The sequence below is a fragment of the Notolepis coatsorum genome, assembly GCF_963971535.1.
Source record: "Notolepis coatsorum genome assembly, contig: SCAFFOLD_3308, whole genome shotgun sequence".
NCBI classification, from domain to species: Eukaryota; Metazoa; Chordata; class Actinopteri; order Aulopiformes; family Paralepididae; genus Notolepis; species Notolepis coatsorum.
Window position 1 is genome coordinate 1 of NW_028170360.1, and position 7,599 is coordinate 7,599.

The window sequence follows — 7,599 nt, forward strand, 5'->3', positions numbered from 1 at the left end:
CCTTCTCCTTGCTGATGTCCTTGCTCTTGGCGAAGTTGGAGAGGAAGACGAGCGGCGCGAACAGGCCAGAAGAACATGATGACGTTGCCCAGCAGGTAGAGCAGGAAGCCGCGGGTGCTTGAAGAGCGTCAGGTCGATGAAGGAGTTCACCGTCTCCAGCGCCGTCTTCTTGGGCCGCGGCGTCATCGCTGCCTCATCTCCGTCCTCCGGTGCCTTCAGGGCGGCCGGCTGGGGGGGCTTGGGCCCGATGGGGCGGCATCAGGGAGCCGGCCACGCAGCAGTTGAGGAGCAGGCCGCCCAGGATGAGGAAGCTGCCCCTCCAGCCGAAGTGGCTGTACAGCCAGGTGTTGAGCGGCGCCAGCGTGGACAGGAACACCGGGCTGCCCGCCATGGCGATGCCGTTGGCGATGGGCCGGCGGAGGTAGAAGTACTTGCCGATCATGGTGAGCGCCGGGGTCAGGTTGAACGCCAGGCCCAGACCTAGAGAGGGGAGGGAGGGAGGAGGGAGGGAGGAGGGAGGGAGGGAGGGAGAGAGAGAGAGGGGGAGGGGGAGAGAGAGAGGGAGAGAGAGAGAGAGAGAGAGAGCGAGAGAGAGAGAGAGAGAGAGAGAGAGAGAGAGAGAGAGAGAGAGAGAGAGAGAGAGAGAGAGAGAGGCTGAGTCCACAAACCTGCTCTCTTATTAACACACCTCAGGAACAGAACACATCACCAATCAGAATAAATCAAATTACTACAGAGCTAAAATCGACAGTACACCATAGCAGATTATTTGAGCATGGTGACTGATCAACAACTAAAAAGAACCTTGACAAAATACAGACTGAGTGAGCACAGCCTCGCTGTTGAAAAGGGGAGGCACAGGAAAACCTGGCTTCCTGCAGAGCAAAGGCTGTGCAGTCATTGCATCCTCAGTGAGCCTGAAACTGAGTGGCACTTCCTCACCAAATGTGAAAAATATAAATATATTAGAGAATCGCATTTTAAAAGATTTGAATTAATAACAAAAGGTTTTCTCGCACTACCAGATACAGGAAAACTACCAGTCCTACTAGGGGAGGACTCAACAAGCTGTGAGCTAGCAGCAGCCTATGTTGCTGCCTGCCACAAACTGAGGGACAGTGAGTGACAGTCACCTGACATGTTTATGCCGTAATATTTATGTTCTATTTTATGATGATAATTTTTGTATGTACTATGACATTAATATCTGTAGTGTTTTGTAATCCATGTTTTTGTTATTAATAATTTGCTTTGGCAACATGTACAAGTTGCGTCATGCCAATAAAGCCATTTGAATTGAATTGAATTGAGAGAGAGAGAGGACAGAGAGAGAGAGAGAGAGAGAGAGAGAGAGAGAGAGAGAGAGAGAGAGAGAGAGAGAGAGAGAGAGAGAGAGAGAGAGAGAGAGAGAGATAGGGGCTGTTTTCAAGGAATTCCAGGCCTTGACTTTTTTTTGTAAAAAATCAAGCACTTTAAAGGATAACTCCACTATTTTGGGAAATTAGCTTATTTAACATCTTCCCTGGAGTTAGACAAGAAGATGCATACCTTTTTTGTCTCTGTGCGTGCATTTTAGCTTTGGGAATAGATGCTCCGTTAGCATAGCTTAGCTTCATCACTGGAAGTGGGGGAGGACAGTAGCCTTACAGTGCCTTACAGTGTATTGCAAGGTCTGACATTGACCAAACTTGATATGCATGACCTTGGTGGGCTCTAGGTCAACTCCTGAAAAGGGGGTCAATGTCAGACCTTGCAATCAAAGTTAGGGGCGCACTGAAATTATGGCAAGGGTTATTAGCCCCTAACTTTTGATTGCAAAGTCTGACATTGACCCCCTTTTCAGGAGTTGACCTAGAGCCCACCAAGGTCATGCATATCAAGTTTGGTCAATGTCAGACCTTGCAATACACTGTAAGGCACTGTAAGGCTACTGTCCTCCCCCCACTTCCAGTGATGAAGCTAAGCTATGCTAACGGAGCATCTATTCCCAAAGCTAAAATGCACGCACAGAGACAAAAAAGGTATGCATCTTCTTGTCTAACTCCAGGGAAGATGTTAAATAAGCTAATTTCCCAAAATAGTGGAGTTATCCTTTAAGCACTTCAAGGACCTTGTGCGAACCCTGCATACATTGCGTTTCATGTCTTTCTCTTCTATTCAGTTTATTTGTTTACATACTTAGTCTGCGATGTTAAATAGTGAACAGTCGTCTCTCACAGAAAGGTTAAAGGGTCTGTGAGTTCCCAGCTCATGATGGACTGGCCAGGCCTTTAGGTTAAAGAGTGGACCGAGAATTTAACTGGTCGGTTTATTGCACCAGCGATTGCTATCATGAGGAACATCTGGCATCCTGCTATCTTATCTTAAACTTCAAAGAATGTGAAACATCTTGGCTTATGCATCCCTAAACATGTTGTCTTAATCTTATGCATCCCTAAACATGTTGACTTATGCATCCCTAAACATGGTGACTTATGCATCCCTAAACATGTTGACTTATGCATCCCTAAACATGTTGACTTATGCATCCCTAAACATGTTGTCTTAATCTTATGCATCCCTAAACATGTTGACTTATGCATCCCTACATTTCTATGTCAAATGTATATACACTCTTTTTCTGGATTTTTTTAGTATCACAAACAGTACTGTATTTGCAAATCTGGTATGTCATGAATGTATAGATGTAGCAGTACTGTTTATCTGTATGTCGTGTGTGTCATATATGATGAATTGAAAATGGGGGACCCTGATGTAAACAAGACGAAAGTCTTTCTCTGGTCTGCATCCCCTTAACAATTGTATGTATTGAGCTGTACTGTACTGTACCCATTCTGCAATCTGTTAATAAACTTTTCAATCAATCAATCAATACATTTTCTTTGCGTGAGGAGACTGATTTTACACCATGTCTCTCTCGCTCCTTACTCACGGCTCTCTCTCACTCGCTCACTCTGACTTTATCTCAATAGAACTAACTACTGTATCTTTTGACTATTGCTTTTGTATTCTTGCATGGATCCATGCTTGTAATAAATCATATTGAACTTTAGAAATCGTCTCCTAATTACTATAATTTCGGAGAGCAATTAAATATAATTTGATTTGTGTCTGTGTCCTTTATGAGAAGGTTGGTTGGTCCTCACTGATGGAGAGGCGCAACAAACACTGGTATTTGTTCATTTTTAAGGCCCTTATTGGTAAGATACCTCCTTATACTACATCATTATTGGTAAGCTACCTCCTTATACTAAATCATTATTGGTAAGCTACCTCCCTATACTACATCATTATTGGTAAGCTACCTCCTTATACTACATCATTATTGGTAAGCTACCTCCTTATACTACATCATTATTGGTAAGCTACCTCCTTATACTACATCATTATTGGTAAGCTACCTCCCTATACTACATCCTTATTGGTAAGCTACCTCCTTATACTACATCATTATTGGTAAGCTATCTCCTTATACTACATCATTATTGGTAAGCTACCTCCTTATACTACATCATTATTGGTAAGCTACCTCCTTATACTACATCATTATTGGTAAGCTGCCTCCTTATACTACATCATTATTGGTAAGCTACCTCCTTATACTACATCATTATTGGTAAGCTACCTCCCTATACTACATCATTATTGGTAAGCTACCTCCTTATACTACATCATTATTGGTAAGCTACCTCCTTGTACTACATCATTATTGGTAAGCTACCTCCATATACTACATCATTTCTTAACTCTGTATGTTTTTCTTAACTCTGTATCTTTTCATTAACTCTGTATGTTTTTCTTAACTCTGTATGTTTTTCTTAACTCTGTATGTTTTCATTAACTCTGTATGTTTTTCTTAACTCTGTATGTTTTTCTTAACTCTGTATGTTTTGCTTAACTCTGTATGTTTTATTAACTCTGTATGTTTTTATTAACTCTGTATGTTTTTATTAACTCTGTATGTTTTGCTTAACTCTGTATGTTTTTATTAACTCTGTATGTTTTGCTTAACTCTGTATGTTTTTATTAACTCTGTATGTTTTGCTTAACTCTGTATGTTTTTATTAACTCTGTATGTTTTGCTTAACTCTGTATGTTTTTATTAACTCTGTATGTTTTCATTAACTCTGTATGTTTTTCTTAACTCTGTATGTTTTCTTAACTCTGTATGTTTTGCTTAACTCTGTATGTTTTATTAACTCTGTATGTTTTCATTAACTCTGTATGTTTTTATTAACTCTGTATGTTTTTATTAACTCTGTATGTTTTGCTTAACTCTGTATGTTTGCTTAACTCTGTATGTTTTTATTAACTCTGTATGTTTTGCTTAACTCTGTATGTTTTTATTAACTCTGTATGTTTTTATTAACTCTGTATGTTTTGCTTAACTCTGTATGTTTTGCTTAACCCTGTATGTTTTTATTAACTCTGTATGTTTTGCTTAACTCTGTATGTTTTTATTAACTCTGTATGTTTTTATTAACTCTGTATGTTTTGCTTAACTCTGTATGTTTTTATTAACTTGTATGTTTTTATTAACTCTGTATGTACAGTAAACTCGACGTGACTGTAAACGAGGGAAACCTGTTGCCTTTCGAGTTGAAATAAAGGTTTGAAATGAAAAATTAAAATGAAATCTTCTTATAATCAATTAAGAAGACAGCATAGATGTAAAATATTATTATAATTCTTAACGACGGGGCTGCTGAAATTAATGATTCCACGTGAAATGAACAAAGTGTTGCTGTGGTGTCTTTAACCCTTTCACTGCCACACTACAGAAGGTTAACCCTTTACTATCATAGTGATAGTAAAGGGTTAACCTTCTGTAGTGTGGCAGTGAAAGGGTTGACCCGCTGTCGTGTGGCAGTGAAAGGGTTAACCATCTGTGCATTGTCGCAGTGAAAGGGTCAACCCGCTGTCGTGTGGCAGTAAAAGGGTTAACCGTCTGTGTATTGTCGCAGTGAAAGGGTCAACCCGCTGTCGTGTGCCAGTGAAAGGGTTAATAACCTGCTGTGTATTGTCGCAGTGAAAGGGTCAACCTGCTGTCGTGTGGCAGTGAAAGGGTTAACCGTCTGTGTATTGTCGCAGTGAAAGGGTTAACCCGCTGTCGTGTGGCAGTGAAAGGGTTAACCGTCTGTGTATTGTCGCAGTGAAAGGGTTAACCGTCTGTGTATTGTCGCAGTGAAAGGGTCAACCCGCTGCAGTGTGGCAGTGACAGGGTTAAGATGAACAGTATGGCCGCTGACTGTAGTGTGGCAGTGAAAGGGTTAAGGTGAACAGTAATGGCCGCTGACTGCAGTGTGGCAGTGACAGGGTTAAGGTGAACAGTAATGGCCGCTGACTGTAGTGTGGCAGTGACAGGGTTAAGATGAACAGTATGGCCGCTGACTGTAGTGTGGCAGTGACAGGGTTAAGATGAACAGTATGGCCGCTGACTGTAGTGTGGCAGTGACAGGGTTAAGATGAACAGTATGGCCGCTGACTGTAGTGTGGCAGTGACAGGGTTAAGGTGAACAGTATGGCCGCTGACTGCAGTGTGGCAGTGACAGGGTTAAGATGAACAGTATGGCCGCTGACTGTAGTGTGGCAGTGACAGGTTAAGGTGAACAGTATGGCCGCTGACTGCAGTGTGGCAGTGACAGGGTTAAGATGAACAGTATGGCCGCTGACTGTAGTGTGGCAGTGACAGGGTTAAGGTGAACAGTATGGCCGCTGACTGCAGTGTGGCAGTGACAGGGTTAAGGTGAACAGTATGGCCGCTGACTGCAGTGTGGCAGTGACAGGGTTAAGATGAACAGTATGGCCGCTGACTGTAGTGTGGCAGTGACAGGGTTAAGATGAACAGTATGGCCGCTGACTGTAGTGTGGCAGTGACAGGGTTAAGGTGAACAGTAATGGCCGCTGACTGTAGTGTGGCAGTGACAGGGTTAAGGTGAACAGTAATGGCCGCTGACCTCCCACCACTCCTATGCAGAAGTACAGCTGCCCCACCGTGTGGCAGAAGGAGGCGGCCACCAGGCCCGACGACGCCAGACAGCCCCCAGCATCATGATTGGTCGACTGCCGTACTTGTTAACCAGGATGCTGCTGATTGGACCTGGAGTGAGAGAGAGGCGGGACAAAAGGATAATAGATGTGAAATACAGCATTAGGAGGTACATGGTCTGGCGATCACTACATATTACTGCGAGTTATTGTATTTGAATGCATTGTACCATTATTTTTTCTTCTTTTGTGTGTGTGTGTGGGGGGGGGGGGGGGGGGTTGGTGTTCATCATGCAATTGTATTTATTTTTTTGGGTTGAGAAAACCCTTTACAATCTTATGTTTTGTTTTAAGACATGTCAATGTACTGTCAATATATTTACATATTTCACAGCAAGTTTTCATTTCACCCGCAGGTGGCGCCACAGTGCTAAATATAGCACCCGAGGACGTTAGTTGAAACCTGAACTGATTTCACGGATGGGATTGAGGAGGGGGAGAGAGAGAGAGAGAGAGCAGAGAGAGAGAGAGAGAGAGAGAGAGAGAGAGAGAGAGAGAGAGAGAGAGAGAGAGAGAGAGAGACAGAGAGAGGGGAGGAGAAGAGAGGAGGGATGAGATGGAGAAGAGGGGAGGGAGAAGAGAGGAGGGAGGAGAGGGGAGGGAGAGGAGGGATGAGAGGGGAGGAGAAGAGAGGAGGGAGGAGAGGGGAGGGAGAGGAGGGATGAGAGGGGAGGGGAGGGAGGCTGAATGTGACGCGTGTGACATGACACTGATCATTGTGACATCATAGTTAACCCTGCATGGTGAGGTGGGGAGAGAAAACACAGGGTGGGAGGAGGAGGAGGAGGAGGAGGAGGAGGAGGAGGAGGAGGTTGAAAGAAGCACAGGAAGAGAGCGGGGGCAGGAAGGACTTCAGGCTAAAGGGGAATGCCACCTATTTTAATGATCCCCATGCCATTATTCCCAGAAAGCCCCGTAACAGTTCATGTTTGTGAAACGTACACACACAGGTCTCTCCTGAAGCTGGGAGTCAAAAGAGAGCGAGAAGAACCCTCCCGTTTTGTGACGTCCCCTCGAAGGTTGGGAATTAGCACCAGCCAAGCCAGTAACTGTTGCCTGTGTGTGGTTGTAAAGTTTGCTTTATGACCAGTCCTTAATTAAGGAGACTGGAGAGTAGGCACTCCCCTTCATACATTATCTTTAGTGACACAACAGGGGAGACACAGGAGAGAAGGTTCTTTATTGAGACAGTAGGAATGCTGAGAGGGAGACACAGGAGAGAAGGTTCTTTATTGAGACAGTAGGAAGGCTGAGAGGGAGACACAGGAGAGAAGGTTCTTTATTGAGACAGTAGGAAGGCTGAGAGGGAGACACAGGAGAGAAGGTTCTTTACTGAGACAGTAGGAAGGCTGAGAGGGAGACACAGGAGAGAAGGTTCTTTACTGAGACAGTAGAAGGCTGAGAGGGAGACAGAGTAGAGGAGACACAGGAGAGAAGGTTCTTTATTGAGACAGTAGGAAGGCTGAGAGGGAGACAGAGTAGAGGAGACACAGGAGAGAAGGTTCTTTATTGAGACAGTAGGAAGGCTGAGAGGGAGCCAGAGTAGAGGAG

At 44.0% G+C, this 7,599-nt stretch overlaps 1 pseudogene across 1 annotated transcript; it reads right to left on the reverse strand.

Annotated features, from left to right (window-relative positions):
* Nucleotides 1-4: 4 nt before the first annotated feature.
* Nucleotides 5-6,100, reverse strand: LOC311248550 (monocarboxylate transporter 1-like; annotated as a pseudogene). The gene is made up of 2 exons: nucleotides 5,958-6,100; nucleotides 5-480 (listed from the first exon to the last, which is right to left on the reverse strand). The product of its transcript is annotated as a monocarboxylate transporter 1-like (transcript).
* Nucleotides 6,101-7,599: the final 1,499 nt, after the last annotated feature.